Source organism: Meles meles, chromosome X (genome assembly GCF_922984935.1).
Source record: "Meles meles chromosome X, mMelMel3.1 paternal haplotype, whole genome shotgun sequence".
NCBI classification, from domain to species: Eukaryota; Metazoa; Chordata; class Mammalia; order Carnivora; family Mustelidae; genus Meles; species Meles meles.
The window spans coordinates 66,676,016-66,693,512 of NC_060087.1; the positions used below are offsets into that span (position 1 = coordinate 66,676,016).

A 17,497-nucleotide genomic window follows, 5' to 3' on the forward strand; every position below is an offset into this window, starting at 1 on the left:
AAGAAAAGAAAAAAAAAGACCACTAAAAAAGCTCCAATATCCCTGATGAATGTCGGATGCAAAAATCCTCAATAAAATACTAGCAAACCAAATCCAGCAATACATTAAAAAGACCATTCATCACGATCAAGTGGGATTTATTTCTGGATCACAAGTGTCGTTCAATATTCACAAATAAATCAATGTAATGCATCACAATTATAAAGGAACGGATAAGAACCATATGATCATTTCAATAGATGAAGAAAGCATTTGAGAAAGTACAGCATCTATTCATGATAAAAACCCTCAACAAAGTAGGTTTAGATGGAACAAAATAATAAAGGCCTTACATGAAAAACCTATAACTCAAGTCAAGCTAAATGAAAAAGAACTGAGAGCATTTTGTCTATGGTCAGAAACAAGATAAGATAGACACTAACATCATTTTATTCAACATAGACTGGAAGTCCTAGCACAGGAATAAGACAACACAAAGAAAGAAAAGATATCCAGATCAGAGAGGAAGTTTAAAACTTTAACTTTTTTGCAGGTGTCATGATACTTTATATAGAAAAACTGAAAGACTCCACAAAAAACTACTAGAAATGATAACCAAATTCAATAAAATTACAGGATACAAAATCAATGTACAGAAACCTTGCATTTCTATACACAAATTTAAAAAAAAAGTAAAAAGAGAAATTCCAGAATCAATCCCATTTACAATTGCAACAAAACCAATGAGATACCTAGAAATAAACCTAAACAAAAATGTGAAAGATCTGTACTCTGAGAACTACAACCAATAATGAAAGAAATCGAAGATGACACAATGAAATATAGAGACAATCCATGTTTATGGGTTGGAAGACAAATATTATTAAAATGTCTATACTACCCAAAGCAATGTACACATTTAAAGCAATCCCTGTCAAAACACCACTACCATTTTTCATAGACCTAGAACAAACAATCTTGAAATTTTTATGGAACCACAAAAATACCCCGAAGAGCTGAATAGCCAAAGCAATCTTGAAAAAGAAAAGAAACCTGGACACATCATGATTCCAGACATCAATTTATATTACAAAGCTGTAGTGATAAAGACATTATGGTACTGGTACAAAAACAGACACATAGATCAATGGAACAAAATAGAAAACCCAGAAATCCAAAATTATATGGTCAATTCATCTTTGAGAAAGGAGGAAATAATATCCAATGGGAAAAAGACAGTCTATTCAGCAAATGGTGTTGGGAAAACTGGAAAGAAAGAAGAAAGAGAGAGAGAGAGAGAGGACCACTTGCTTACACAATACACATAAATAAATTCAAAATGGATGAAAGACCTATAGGTGAGACAGGATACCATCAAAATCCTAGAGAAGAAGCCAAGGAGCAAACTTTTTGATATCTGCCATAGCACCTTGTTATGAGATAGGTCTCCTGTGGCAAGGGAAACAAAAGCAAAAATGAACTACAGGTTGGGAGGTGGGGGGAACAGGTGGTGGGTAATGGGGAGGGCACGTTTTGCATGGAGCACTGGGTGTTGTGCAAAAAGAATGAATACTGTTACGCTGAAAAAAAAATAAATAAAATGGAAAGAGTAAAAAAAAAAAAAATGAACTACAGGGACTTCATCAAGATAAAAATCTTTTGCACCATGAAGTAAACCATCAATAAATCTCAAAGGCAACCTTTGGAATGGGGAAAGATATTTGCAAAGGATGGGTTTCATTTATTTATTTGAGAGGGGAGAGGGAGTGAGGAAGAGAGAGAGAGAGCAGAAGGAGAACAGAACACTGAAAAAGGGAGAAACAGCTCTGCTGAGCAGAGAGCCTGATGCAGGCTGGGCTCAATCCCAGGACACTGAGATCATGAACTTAGCTGAAGGCAGACACTTAACTGAGCCACCCAGGGATTCTACTAAGGACATATCTGATAAAGCTTTAGTATCCAAAATCTACAAAGAACTTATCAAAAAATACCCTCCAAAAAAAAAAAAAAACAAATAATCTAGTTAAAAATAGAAGACACAATTAGTGATTTTTCCAAAGAAGATATATGGATGGCCAGCAGACACATGAAAACATGCTCAACATCACTGATTATCAGGGAAATGCAAATCTAAATTACAATGAGATATCACTTTACATCTGTCAGAATGGCTAAAGTCAACACAATAAACAACAGGTGTTGGTGAGATGTGAAGAAGGGAGAACCCTCTTACCCTGTTGGTGGGAATGGAAAGTGGTGCAGCCACTCTGGAAAACAATTTGGAGGTTCCTCAAAAAATGAAAAATAAAATTACCCTTCTATCCAGCAATTGCACTACTACGTATTTCCAAAAACAAAACAAAACAAAAACAACCCCTCCAAAAAAATCTAAATACTAATTCAAAGGGAGACATGCACCTGGATTTTTTTTAAGGATTTTATTTATTTATTTGCTAGAGAGAGAGAATACAAGCAGGCAGAGAGTCAGGCAGAGAGAGAGGGGGAAGCAGGCACCCTGTGGAGCAGAGAGCCTGATGCAGGGCTTGATCCCAGGACCCTGAGATCATGACCTGAAATGAAGGCAGAGGCTTAATCCACTGAACCACCCAGGCACCCCTGTTTTTTTTATTTTTTTAAGATTTTATTTATCCATTTATTTGAGGAGGGAAGAGAGTGGCGGGGGAGGAGCAGAGGGTGAGAGACAAGTAGATTCATTGCTGAATGCAGAGCATGACACAAGGCTCCATCTCATGACCCTGAGATCATGACATGAGTGGAAACCAAGAGTCAGATGCTTAACTTACTGGGCCACCCAGGAGCCCACACCCAGATGTTTATAGAAGCATTATCTACATAGCCAAATCATGGACACAGCCCAAGTGTCCATAGACTGATGAATGGATAAGGAAGAGGTCACACACACACACACACCCCACACACATACACCAGAATATTACTCAGCCATAACAAAGAATGAAATCTTATCATTTGCAATGACATGGATGGGGTTAGAGTGTGTTATGCTAAGTGAAATAAACCAGTCAGAGAAAGATAAATACCATGTGGTTTCACTCATATGGAATGAAAAAACAAAACAATGGAGCAAAGGAGAAAAAGAGAGAGGGAGGCAAATCAAGAAACAGACCCTTAATTATAGAGAACAAACTAACAGTTACTCAAGGGGAGTGGGGTGGGGAATTGGTTTAATAGGTTTGGGGGATTAAGGGGTGCTCATGTGATGAGCACTGGGCGCTATATGGAAATGCTGAAGCGCTATATATTGTACACTTGAGATAAGCATTGTTTGCTCCATTGTTTTGTTTTCTCATTCCATATATGAGTGAAACATCTGGGTATGGGCTCCTGGGTGGCCCAGTAAGTTAAGCATCTGACTCTTGGTTTCCACTCGGGTCATGATCTCAGGGTCATGAGCTAGAGCCTTGTGTCATGCTCTGCACTCAACAATGAATATGCTTATATCTCTCCCTTTGCTCCTGCCCCCAAACTCTCTCCCTCTCCTCAAATATATGGATAAATAAAATCTTTAAAAAGCGACCAAAAAAAAAATTCAGGTGTATGTCTCCCTTTGAATTAGTTTTTTTTTTTTTTTTTTTTTTGTAAATACCTTGTAGTGCAATTGCTGCATTGTAGTGCAATTGCTGGGTAATTCTATTTTTCATTTTTTGAGGAACCCCCAAATTGTTTTCCAGAGTGGCTGTCCTACTTTTGCATTGCCACCAATAGGGTAAGAGGGTTCTCCCTCTTCACATCCTTACATCCTCACCAACATCTGTCGTTTCTTGTGTTGTTGATTTTAACCATCCCGACAGATTTAAGTGTTATTTCACTGTAGCTTTGACTTGTATTTCCCTGATGATGAGTGACGTTGAATGAGCATTTTTTACTCTTTGGTTAAACACCCAGAACTGAAATGGCTAGGTTTCAGTCTTTTATGGCTGATTAATATTCCTCTATGTGTGTGTGTATGTTTGTACCACTTCTTATTAATCAAAGGATACTTTGGCTGCTTCCATAACTTGGCTATTGTAGATAATGTTATAAACATAAGAGTCCATGTATCCTTTTAAACTAGTGTTTCTGTTTTCTTTTGGCAAACACCCAATAGTGCAACTGTTGGATCATAGGGTATTTCTATTTTTAATTAATTAACTAATTAATTAATTAATTTTTGAGAAAGAGCAGAGAAGGGCAGAGGGAGAGGGAGAGATATACTCTTAAGCATGCTCCACGCTTATGCTCACAACCCTGAGATCATGACCTGAGCTGAAATCCAGTGTTGGATGTTTAACAAACTGCACCACTCAGGCATCCTGGATTGTTCATTTTTAATTTTTTAAAGAATGTCCATACTGTTTTCCACAGTGGCTACACAAGTTTGCATTCCCATGAAAAGTTCAGGAGTGTTCCTTTTTCTCCACATCCTTACCATCACTTGTTCTTTCTTGTGTTGTTGATTTTAGCTGTTCTGACAGATGTGAGCTGATATTTCATGGTAGTTTTTATTTGCATTTCCCTGATCATAAGTGATGGTGAGAATCTTTCTGTAAGTCTGTTAGATAGCTCTATGTCTTCTTCAGAAAAACACATGTTTCTTTGGAAAAATATAATGTATTCTGCCTATTTTTTAATTGGACTATTTGTCTTTCCAATGTTGAGTTTTATCAGTTCCTATATATTTTGGATACTAACCATTTACCACATATATCATTTGCAAATATCTTACATTCAGTAAGTTGCCTTTTAGGGTTTTTTTAATTTCTTTTCAGCGTAACAGAATTCATTGTTTATGCACCACACCCAGTGCTCCATGCAATATGTGCCCTCCATAATACCCACCACCTGGTTCCCCCAACCTCTCACCTCCTGCCCCTTCAAAACCCTCAGATTGTTTTTCAGAGTCCATAGTCTCTCATAGTTCATCTCCCTTTCCAATTTCCCTCAACTCCCTTCTCCTCTCCATCTCCCTATGTCCTCCATGCTATTTGTTATGCTCCACAAATTAGTGAAACCATATGATAGTTGACTTTCTCTGCTTGACTTATTTCACTTAACATAATCTCTTCCAGTCTTGTCCATGTTGATACAAAAGTTAGGTATTCATCCTTTCTGATGGAGGCATAATACTCCATAATGTATATGGACCACATCTTCCTTATCCATTCATCTGTTGAAGGGCATCTTAGTTCTTTCCACACTTTGGCGACCGTGGGCATTACTACTATAAACATTGGGGTACAGATGGCCCTTCTTTTCACTACATCAGTATCTTTGGGGTAAATACCCAGTAGTGCAATTGCAGGGTCATGGATCTCCACACTGTTCTCCAAAGTGGCTGCACCAACTTGCATTCCCACCAACAGTGTAAGAGGGTTCCCCTTTCTCCACATCCTCTCCAACACATGTTGTTTCCTGTCTTGTTGATTCTGGCCATTCTGACTGGTGTAAGGTGGTATCCCAATGTGGTTTTGATGTGAATCTCCCTGATATCTAGTGATGATGAGCATTTTTTCATGTGTCTGATAGCCATTTGTATGTCTTCATTGGAGAAGTGTCTGTTCATGTCTTCTGCCCATTTTTTGACATGATTATCTGTTTTGTGTGTGTTGAGTTTGAGAAGTTCTTTATAGATCCTGGATATCAACCTTTTGTCTGTACTGTCATTTGCAAATATCTTCTCCCATTCCGTGGGTTGCCTCTTTGTTTTGTTGACTGTTTCTTTTGCTTTGCAGAAGCGACTGTTTCTTTCGCTGTACAGAAACTTTTTAAAAATGTATTCCCAATAGTTTATTTTTGCTTTCTTTTAAGATTTTTTTTTATTAATTTGACAGAGAGAGAGAGAGACAGTGAGAGAGGGAATACAAGCAAGGGGAGTGGGAGAGGGAGAAACAGACTCCCCACCAAGCAGGGAGCCCAATGTGAGGCTTGATTTCAGGACCCTGGGATCATGACCTGAACCAAAGGCAGATGTTTAACAACTGAGCCAACCAGGCACCTCACTTACTTTTGCTTTCATTAACTTTGCCTCAGGAGGCCTATCTAGAAAATAGTTGCTATGACCAATGTCAGAAAATATATGGAATGTATTTTTTTCTAGAATTTTTATTGGTTCAGATCTCACATTTAAGTATTTAATATATTTGAATTTATTTTTGTGCATGGTGTAAGAAAGTGGTCCTTCTTTTGCAAATTGCTGTCCAGTTTTCCCAAAACAGTTTTTTTTTTTTTAAGATTTTATTTATTTGACAGACAGAGAGCACAAATAGGCAGAGAGGCAGGCAGAGAGAGAGAGGAAGGGAAGCAGACTCTCCACTGCGCAGAGAGCCCGATGCGGGGCTCGATCCCAGGACCCTGGGATCATGACCTGAGGCGAAGGCAGAGGCTTTAACCCACTGAGCCACCCAGGTGCCCCATCAACACAGTTTGTTGAAGAGACTGTCTTTTTCCCATTGGATATTATTTCCTCCTTTGTCAAAGACTAATTGGCCATAGAATTTTGGATTATTTCTGCATTTTTCTATTCTGTCTTATTGATCTATATGTATATTTTTGTGCCAGTTCCATACTATTGGATCACTACAACTTTGTAGTACCATCCCAGTAGAACTGGGATGTCTCCAGTTTTACTGTTCTCTTTGAAAATTGCTTTGGGTATTCTGGGTCTTTTTTGGTTCTTTCTAAATTGTAGGATTGTTTTTGTATTTCTATGAATAATGCTGCTGGTATTTTGATAGGTATAGCATTAAATCTGTAGATTTCTTTGGAAAATATAGACATTTTAACAATATTTGTTATTTCAATCCATGAGTATGAAATGTCTTTTCATTTCTTGTATCATCTTCAATTTCTTTTGTCAGGGTTTTATAATTTTCAAAGTATAGGTCTTGTACCTCTTTGGTTATATTTATCATTGGTATCTTAATACTTTTGGAGCAATTATAAATGGGATTGTTTTCTTAATTTCTCTTTCTGCTGTTTCATTATTGGTGTATAGAAATGAAATAGATTTCTGTACATTGATTTTGTATCCTGTGAGTTTACTGAATTAATTTATTGATTCTAGCATTTTTTGGTGGAGACTTTTGGGTTTCCTATATATACTATCATGTCATCTCCAAATAGTGAAACTTTTACTACTTCTTACTGATTTAGATGCCTTTTATTTCTTTTTGTTGTCTGATGCTCTGGCTAGGGCTTCCAGTACTGTGGTGAACAAAAATGGTGAGAGCAGACATCCTTGTCAAATTTCTAACTGTGATGAAAAGCTCTCAGTTTATCTCCATTAAGAATGATATTAGCTATGGATTTTTCATATGACACCTTTATTATGTTGAGGTATGTTCCCTCTAAACCTTTGTTGTTGAGGGTTTTTATTATGAATGGATGTTACTTTGTCAAATGCTTTTTTGACTATTGAAATGGTCATATGGTTCTTATCCTTTCTGTTATTGATGTGATGTGTCATGTTGACTAATCTCTGCACACTTGCAATCCAAGAGTAAATCCCACTTGCAATCCAGGAGTAAATCATGCTTGATTGTGGTGAATGATTTTTTTAATGTATTTTTGGATTTAGTTTGCTAGTATTTTGTTCAGGATTGTTGCATCTTGTTCATCAGGATCTTGGTCTATAGTTCTCTTTTTTAGTGATGCCTTTATCTGATTTTAGTATCAGGATAATACTGGCCTCATAGAATGAGTTTGGAGGTTTCCTTTCCATTTCTATTTTTTAGAATACTTTGTGAAGTGTAAGTGCTAACTCTTTTAAATGTTTGGTAGAATTTGCCTGTAAAGACATGTGGTCTCAGACTTTAGCTTGCTAGGAATTTTTTGATTACTGAGTTAATTTATTTGCTGGGAATTGGTCTGTATGACTTTTTTTTCTGTTTCAGTTTTGGTAGGTTATATATTTTTAGGAATTTATCCTTTTCTTCTAGGTTGTCTAATTTGTTCTTATATAGATTTTCACAATATTCTCCTGTAGTGTTTTATTTCTACAGTGTTGGTGGTTATTTCTCCTCTCTCACTTGTAATTTTCTTTATTTCTGCCCTTTCTCTCTCTCTCTCTTTTTTTTTTAATTTGTATGTCTGGCTAGAGGTTTATCAATTTTGTTGGATTTTTCAAAGAACTATCTCTTCATTTGATTGACCTTTTCATTGTTTTTTAAATTTCTGTATCATTCATTTCTGCTCTAATCTTTATTATTTTCTTCCTTCTGTTGATTTTATGTTTTGTTTGCTGATCATTTTCTATCTCCTTTAGCTATAATGTTAAGTTGTTTAGTTGAGATATTTCTTACTTCTTGAGGTAAGCCTTTATTGTTATAAACTTCCCTCTTAGTACCACTTTTGCTACATCCCAAATGATTTGAACCATTGTTTTCAATTTCATTTTTTTCCATGCACTTTTTAACTTCTTTTATTTCTTGATTGACCTATTCATTGTTTTGTAGCATCTTATTTAACTTCCATATATTTGTGATCTTTCCAGTTTTGTTTTTGTTTTTGTTGTTGTTTTTGTTGTTGTTGTTGACTTCAACTTTCATATTGTTGTGATTAGAAAAGATGCATGGTAGGACTTCAATCTTTTTAATTCGCTGATACTTGTGCTGTGGACCAATATGTCATCTATTCTGCAGAAAGCTCTATGTGCACTTGAAAACAGTGTGAATTCTGCTTTTTTATGATGAAATGTTCTGAATATATCTGTTAAATCCATCTGTTCCAAGGGTATTATTCAAACCCATTGTCTCCTTGTGTATTTTCCTTTTAGATTATCTATTTATGTAAGTGTTAATGTCCTATACTATTATTTTATTATTAGAAATTACTTCATTTATGTTTGTTATTTACTGTTTTATGTATTTAGGTGCTCCCATGTTGCATGCATAAGTATTTACTATTGTTATTTCTTATTGTTGTATTGTCCCTTTTATTATTATATAGTGTTCTTCCTTGTCTTTTATTATAGTTTTTGTCCTAAAGTTTGTTTTTTCTGAGGTAAGTACTAATAGTTTCACTTTATTTTGACATACATTTTCATGACAAACATTTCTCCATCTCCTTATTTTCTCCTTTTAGGTGTCCTTAGGTCTAACATAAGTTTTGTATGCAGCATATACTTGGGTCTTTTTTTTTTTTTTAATCTATTCTGTCAGGATATGTCTTTTGATTGGAACATTTAGTCAATTTACATTTAGTGTAATTATTGATGGACATGTATTTATTGTAATTTTAGTACTTACTTTGCAGTTGTTTTTGACTGTTTTCTCTGATCCTTTCTTGTCTTTCCTTTTCATGTTTTTTTTTTTAAGATTTTATTTATTTATTTAACACAGAGAGATCACTAGTAGTTAGAGAGGCAGGCACAGAGAGAGAGAGAGGGAAGCAGGCTCCCTGCTGAGCAGAGAGCCTGATGTGGGACTCGATCCCAGGACCCCGAGATCATGACCTGAGCCGAAGGCAGTGGCTTAACCCACTGAGCCACCCAGGCGCCCTCCTTTTCATGTTTTGTTGACATTCTTTAGTGATATATGTGGATTTTATTCTCTTTATTATTTGCATTTTTATTAGTGGTTTTTAATATATGATTACCATGAGGTATTTATATAATCTTTTCTGCATATAGTAGTTTATATTAAGTTGATGTGTTTGAGCCCATTTCTTTCTCCTGTGTTACCCATCCTTGAGGATTGTGTTGTCATATTTTGCATCCTTGTATGTTTGAGATTTTTCACTGATTATTTTATAGAAATATTCATTTTCACTGCTTTTATATTTCCTTTTTTTAAAGATTTTGTTTATTTGTTTGACAGAGAGAAATCACAAGTGAGCAGAGAGGCAGACAGAGGGGGGGGGAAGCAGACTCCCCGATGAGCAGAAAGCCCAATGCAGGGCTCGATCCCAGGACTCTGGGATCATGACCTGAGCTGAAGGCAGAGGCCTAACCCACTGACCCACCTAGGAGCCCCTGTTTCCTATTTTTATACTGTCATTTTTGGTCTCCCCTTTTGACTTAAAGAGTCCCCTTTAATATTTCTTGCAGGGTTTGTTTAGTGGTTATGAACTCCTTTTCCTTTTGTTTGTCTCAGAATTTCTTTTTTTTTTTTTTAAAGATTTTATTTATTTATTTGACAGAGAGAGAGATCACAAGTAGGCAGAGAGGCAGGCAGAGAGAGAGGAGGAAGCAGGCTCCCCGCAGAGCAGAGAGCCCAATGCGGGGCTCGATCCCAGGACCCTGAGATCATGACCTGAACCAAAGGCAGCGGCTTAATCCACTGAGCCACCCAGGTGCCCCTGTCTCAGAATTTCTTTATTTCTCCTTCTAATTTGAATGTTACCCTTCCTGGATAGAGTATTCTTGGCCACAGATTTTTCATATATGTCATGCCACTCTCTTCTTGCCTGCAAAGTTTCTGGTGAAATATCTGCTGGTATTCTTATGTGGTTTCCCATGTATGTAACTGTCTTCTTTTGTCTGTTTTTAATTTTTTTTTACTACATCTCTGTATTTTACATTACATTATTAATTATAATATATCTCGGTGTGGATCTGCTTTTCTTATTTTTTTGGCAGGGATTATCTGTGTCTCATGGATCTGGATATCTCTTTCCTTCACCAGATTAAGGATGTTTTCATCTATTATCTTTTCAAATAAATTTTCTGCCCCTTTTTTCTCTCTCTTCTGCTGGTACTATTATATGAATGTTTTTATGTTTGATGGAGTCACTGAGTTCCCTCAGTCTGTTCACATATTGCATAATCATTTTTTTCTTTCTTTCTTTTGGTCTGCTTGATTAATTTCCATTAGTCTGTCTTGTAAGTCATTACTTCCTTTCTCAGCTTCTTCGAGCCTGGTGTTTATTGCAGTAAGCCTGTTTCTAATCTCACTTATTGCACTCTTCATCTGTAATTGGTTCTTTTTTATTTCTGTGTTAAGGGTCTCACTAATGTCTTCTGGTCTTTTCTCATGTCCAGTGAGTATCTTTATGATTAATGTTTTATACTCCATCAGACATGTTACTTATTTCTGTTTCACTTAGATCTCTGGCCATGGCCTTCTCCTGTTCATTCATTTGTGACAAATCCCTCTGTTTTCTCATTTTATCTAAGTCTCTGTGCATTTTTCTCTCTATGTGTGTGTGTGCATTAGGAAAGTCAGCTACATCTCCTGTTCTTGAGGGTTATGAAGAGGTCCTGTAGCTCCCTGTCATGTAATGTCCCCTGTTCTCCAGGGCCTGGAACTTGCAGAAGTGTCTCCAATGTGTGCTGCATGTTTTCTGCTCTTTTGTCCTGGTTGTTTTAGCTTTCAGGCCCAGTTGTCTGCAGAAGCTTTCTTTGCCTGTTGTGGGCAATGTTTGGTCCCTGACCTGAATGTTGTGGGTTTTAACAAATGCATTCTGATTTGCTTGTGAAATGAGATCTGTTGCCACTACCACCAGAACTGAGGCTCTGCAAAACTCCAGAGTGGGGAGATGTGGTGTTGTCAGGGGTATAGGCAGGTCTTCTGGGGAAGGAGGCCTTGCCACAATGGATCTGAGGCAAGGGTGACTGGAAAGCATGGATCCACTAAAGTATGGCATGGCAGGGCTTAATTTATATTAAGTAAGTTAGGTAATGATCGTTGTTGATGTGCTGGTTCCTGCAAATGGTTTTCTGCTTATACTGAAATGCAGGGGAGGGAAATGGCACCTGTCATTCATTTGTTTCTGTAGGGGTCTCTCCAAAAATGCTGCTTCTCAGGGATATTCTCTGGAATGAGCAAATAATCTCCCCACTGTGTGTCCAGGTGTTCTTCCGGTTGCTGTTGTCATGCTATATATCCACAGGCTCTTTGTCCTTCTTTCTCTTCAAGTGTGGCCACTTTGCCTCAGGGGTCTCCCTGGGTCAAGCCCCTTGACCTTTTGAACTCCAGGTTTTAAGCCCCCACTGTTTGCTAAAAGTCATGAAATTCAGCCCCTCTGGCTTTCTGAGCTGATTCCTATGGGGATTCATTTTCTAAATGCACTCCCCTGTGTGTTAGTCTGTCTCTCAGCCTTCTCTGTGACCATGGCTCCCTCCTCACTTCAGAGTCCATGATCTCTTTCTCTCTCATACTGTGTCTCTGTACATCCTACTTTATTCAGTGTGGCAGCTTCTCTCCCTTTAGTTGTAGAATTTGTTCTGTCAGTCTTTAGGTCAATTTCTGTGCTATTTAGGATGATTTGATAGTTATCTAGTTGCATTCATGGGATGAGGTAAGCCTAGGATCCTCTTACTTTGCTGTCATCTTCCTTTTCTCAGAATATCTTTCCATCTATTTGTGTCATCTTCAAGTTTTTTCAGCACTGTCATAATTTTCATAATTTACATTTCATAATTTACTTCTTTGTTTAAATATATTCTAAATATTTTTTTGGTGTAATGTTAAAAGTATTATTTTCATTTCCCTCTGATTTTTCATAAACATGTAGAAACAAACACAGATTTCTGCATGTTGATTTTCTATCCTGGGACTTCACTGAATTCATTTATTAGCTTTTTCTTGGGGATGGGGTAGAGTATTTTGGATTTTCTATATAAAGTAGAAAGTATTTGTCATGTTCAAATACTGACAGTTTTACTTCCTTTCTGTTTTGGATGCCTTTTTATTTTTCCTACCTAATTATTCTGGCTAGGACTTACAAAACTATGTTGAATGAAAGTAGGAAGTGTAAGCATTCTTGTCTTTTTCCTGATCTTTGAAGAAAATCATCTTTTCACCACTGAGTATGAGGTTATCTGTAGGTTTATCATATATTGCTTGATTATATTTAAGAACATTCCTTCCATACCCTCTTTATTTTATCATAAATGAATATTGAACACTGTCAAATTATTTTTCTGCATCTGTGATCATAAATGATCTTTTAATCATGTAATTTTTATTCTTCATCTTGTAATGTATCATGTTGATTACAGATGTTGAACAATTCTTGCATCCTTGGAATAAATCCCACTTGATCATTGTGCATCATCCTTTTAAGGTATTGTTGGATTTGATTTGCTAATAATTTAAGTATTTTTGCAAGTATATTCACCAGGGACACTGACATGTAATTTATTTTCTTTAGGGTATTGTTGTCAAATTTTGGTTTTAGGATAATGCTGGTATTGTAAAAGAACTTTGGAAGTGTTTTTCTCTTCAATTTTTGGGGAGATTTTGAGGGTATATATTAAATATTCTTTCAATGTTTGTTCCAGTTAGCCAGTAAATTCATCTGGTCCTGGACTTTTATATGATGGGAGGTTTTTAATTATTGATTCAATCTCCTAACAAGTAATATATCTATTCAGAATTTCTAATTCCTCATGATTGAGTCTGGGAAAATTATCTATTTCTAGGAATTTATCTATTTCTTCCATGTTGTCCAAATTGCTGGTGTATATTAGTAGGAATTTCTTATGATCCTTTGTCCTTCTGTGATATCTGTTGTAACTTCTTTCATTTCTGGTTTTATTTATTTAACCTATCTTTTTTTTCTTGGAGAGTCTAGCTAAGGGTTGATCAATTTTGTTTATCTTTGAAAAGAAACTGCTCTTAGCTTCATTAATCTTTTCTGTTTTATTTGTAGTCTCTATTTCATTTATTTCCACTTTGATATTATTTCCTTTCTTCTACTGAATTTGAATTTCATCTATTACTCCATTTCTAGCTTATTTAGGTATAGAGTTAGATTGTTATATCAGTTAGTTCTAGTTTCTAGAGGTAGGGCTGAATTTCTAGTTTCTAGAGGTAGGGCTGAATTGCTATGACCTTCCCTCTAGCAATACTTCTGCTGCATCTCCTAGATTTTGGTATGTCATAAACCTATTTTTATTTCTTTCTAGGTTTTTTCAAAATTTCTTCATTGATTGCTTCAGTGACCCATTGGTTGTTCAGAAGCATGTTCTTTTGTCTCCATATTTTTTCCATTTTTTCTTGTAATTTATTTCCAGCTTCATACTATTGTCAGAGAATATGTGTTATATAATTCAAGCCTTCCTGAAGTTATTAAGACTTGTTTAGTTATTTAACATGTTATCTATAATGAAGAATATTCTATATGCAATTGAAAATAATGTATATTTGTTGCTCTTGCATGCAATGTTCTATCTATTAAATCTATCTGGCCTAATGTGTCATTTAAGGATGATATTTCCTCATTAACTCTCTTTTTGGATGATCTGTCCTTTAATGTAAGTGGGTAGTTCAAGTTGCATCACTGTTAATTTTTCCTTTTATGTCCATTAGTATTTGTTTTATATATTTTGGTGTTTCTATGATGTGTGCATATACATATATTTACAAATGTTTTGTCCTCTTGTTCAGTTGACCCCGTTATTGTTATGGGACTTTCTTTGTCTATTATTACAGTCTTTAAAGTCGATTTTGTCTGCTGACTAGAGACACATGATTTATCTTTTTATTTGATTTATATGGAATATCTATATCTATTCCTTCACTTTCAATCTGCATTGTCCTTACTTCTGAAGCGTGTCTCTCATGGGAAGCATATAGAAGGGCCTTATTTTGTTTGTTTGTTTGCTTGTTTTAATCCACTCAACCACTCAGTCTTTTGATTAAAGAGTTCAGCTCATTTATATTTAAAGTAATTACTGATAGGGATGTACTTATTGACACTTCATTAATTATTTTCTGGATGTGTTCCTTTTCTTCTTTTTCTCTTTCCTTAACATTTGATGGCTTCCTTTGTTGTTATATTTATATTTCTCTTTCATTTTCTTTTGTATATTTACTGCAGACTTCTGTTTTATGGTTCCTATAAGGTTCACATAAAACTTCCCATGTATATAATAGTCCGAGTTCATAGCGACTTAAATTTGAACACATTCCTAAACTAAATTTTTTTATCTTTCCCCCATATTTTTTGTTGTTTGTGATGTCACATTTTACATCTTTTAATAAAACATTTTATTTATTTATTTTAGAGATAGAGGGAACAGCAGGGTGATGAGCAGAGGGAGAAGGTCAGGCAGACTCTGTAATGAGTGCAGAGCCCAATGTAGAGCTCAATCCTACAACCCTGAAACCATGACTTGAGCTGATATCAAGAGTTGGATGCTCAACCAACTGAGTGCACAGGTGCCTCTTACATATTTTTGTTTTATGCATTCTTTAACTAGTTGTACTTTCAGTTAATTTTACTATTTTTTAAATTTTAACTTTCATACTTGTTTTGTAAGTGATTGGTCTGCTACCATTACTATATAATTACCTTTTCCAGTAAGATCTTTAGTTTTGTATGTATTCTTGTTTGTAATTTAGTACCACTTTCTTTCAGTTAGAGATGTCTCTTTAACTTTGTTTGTAAGTCCAGTTTAGTGATGATAAACTACTTTAGGTTTTGCTTATCTGGAAAGTTCTTGATCTCGCCTCTAATTCAGAACGTTAACCTTGTCAGGTAGATAAATTTTGGTTGGAAGTTTTTGCTTTCAGCCCTTTGAATATATTGTGCCACTCTCTTCTGGCTTACAAAATTTCTGGAGGAAAAAAAAAATCTGATATTCTTTCAGATTTCCTTTGTATGTAAGAAGTTGTTTTTCTCTTGTCGCTTTTAAGACTCATTCTGTATCTTTAACTTTCATCATTTCAAATATATGTCTCAGTGTGCATCTTTTTTGGTTCATTTTGTTTGAGACTCTGGGCTTTCTAAACCTATTTGTTTCACTCCCCAGATTAGGTAAGTTTTCAATCATTATTTCTTCAAATAAGAAATTGGTTCTTTCTCTCTGCCTCTCCTCTTCCAGGACTTACAATGTAAATGTTATTCCCTTGATATTGTCATAAATGTCCCTTAAGTTATTATCTTTTTTCTGACTCTGTTTGAATTAGTTCTGTTGATTTGCCTTCCAGCTTATAGATTTGGTCTTCAGTTTTACCCACTATCCTGTTGAAGCTCTCTAGTGTATTTTTCAGTTTAATTTATTCTTTAGCTCTGTGACATCTGTTTGGAACTTTCTTACATAGCTTATTTTTTAATAAAATTTAACTGTGTTCATTCATTGTTTTCCCATGTTTAGTAAGCATTTTTATAGGCATTACTTTGAAATCTTTATCAAATAGATTGTTTATCTCCATTACATTAGTGTATCTTTTTTCCCCTGATATTTGGTCTTTCTTTTTGTGTGTTTTTGTCTTATTTTCCCTGTCTGTGTTTGGCTCTACATACTACACAAATCAACTAATTTTCCCAGTCTTTTTTTTTTTAATATTTTATTTATTTGACAGAGAGAAATCACAACTAGGCAGAGAAGCAGGCAGAGAGAGAGGAGGAAGCAGGCTCCCTGCGGAGCAGAGAGCCCGATGTGGGGCTTGATCCCAGGACCCTGGGATCATGACCTGAGCTGAAGGCAGAGGCTTTAACCCACTGAGCCACCCAGGTGCCCCTCCCAGTCTTTTTTTTTAAGATTTTATTTATTTATTTGACAGAGATAGATCACAAGTAGGCAGAGAGGCAGACAGAGAGAACAGGAAGCAGGCTCCCTGCTGAGCAGAGAATCTGATGCAGGGCTCCATCCCAGGACCCTGAGATCATGACCTGAGCTGAAGGCAGAGGCTTAACCCACTGAGCCACTCAGGCACCCCTAATTTTCCCAGTCTTGAAGGAATTGTCCTATGTAGGACAAGTCACATGGTGCCCAGAAGCAAAATCTCCTCTGACCACCAGAGCTAGGTGCTCAAAATGTGTCCCTTGGGTTGGTTGTGTATGTTTATCTGTGTTTTGGCTGTATCTGTGGTGAAGACAATGGTGGGACTGGCACCCAACCCATTTGTAATATGTGCTTGCACTATAGCACTGAGGTGAGTGGGGCAGGTTAAGACCCAGCCAGGTTGTGACATGCAGCTGCACTGTAGGGGTGAGTAGTGGAGGTTTATTTTTAAAGTGAGTGACAAAGTAAACTCCTTTAGAGTTCTCCTAATTTATAGGGTCCACTTTCTGAGTATAAAAAATATTGTATAAAATTGAGAAGTACAGAAAAGAATCCTATTTAACTGGAGTACCAGAAGAGACAGGCTACTAAAAGCCAAAAAGTAAGACAAGTCCAGCAAAAACAAAACTGACACTAGAGGAGTCTTATATTTAACCATCTGGGATAGCAGCTTTCACTGTCTTGTACCCCTCTTCCTTGCCTCCCTCCAACTCTTATCTAAGGATGTGATTTAGTATCTGTCATTAAAATTCAAAAATGAGATCCCTATGTTTTAGATTACTTGCCTTTTTATTGGGATGTCAAATGCTCCCTAGGCAGTTTTTTAGAATAATTATTAAGAGCTACATGAGTACATTTTAGGGTAATTCCCCAGGGCTAAAGAATCTTTTGTTTTCCCCTTGAATTTCAGTATTTAAAATCTTAAAATCTAAATCATATTTTATCATGATTTTTTAATGTAGTTTCTAAAGACCTCAGGCATCTACTGAAAGGCTTCCATAATATGCTTTTGTTCTTTTAAAAATATTTTATTCATTTATTTATTTA

The 17,497-nt window shown here is 36.0% G+C and overlaps 1 protein-coding gene across 3 annotated transcripts in view; it reads left to right on the plus strand.

Annotated features, from left to right (window-relative positions):
* The window catches only part of GPR174 (G protein-coupled receptor 174), a 69,424-nt gene that overhangs the window by 37,364 nt on the left and 14,563 nt on the right, over positions 1 to 17,497 (plus strand). For 2 of the 3 annotated variants that reach the window (XM_045994593.1, XM_045994592.1), the window contains one exon: positions 12,938 to 13,002. The exons of the other annotated variant lie outside the window; for it this stretch is intronic. The gene's annotated coding sequence lies outside the window, so the exon portion shown is untranslated. The remainder of the gene's footprint in view (positions 1 to 12,937; positions 13,003 to 17,497) is intronic. 3 annotated transcript variants of the gene reach the window in all.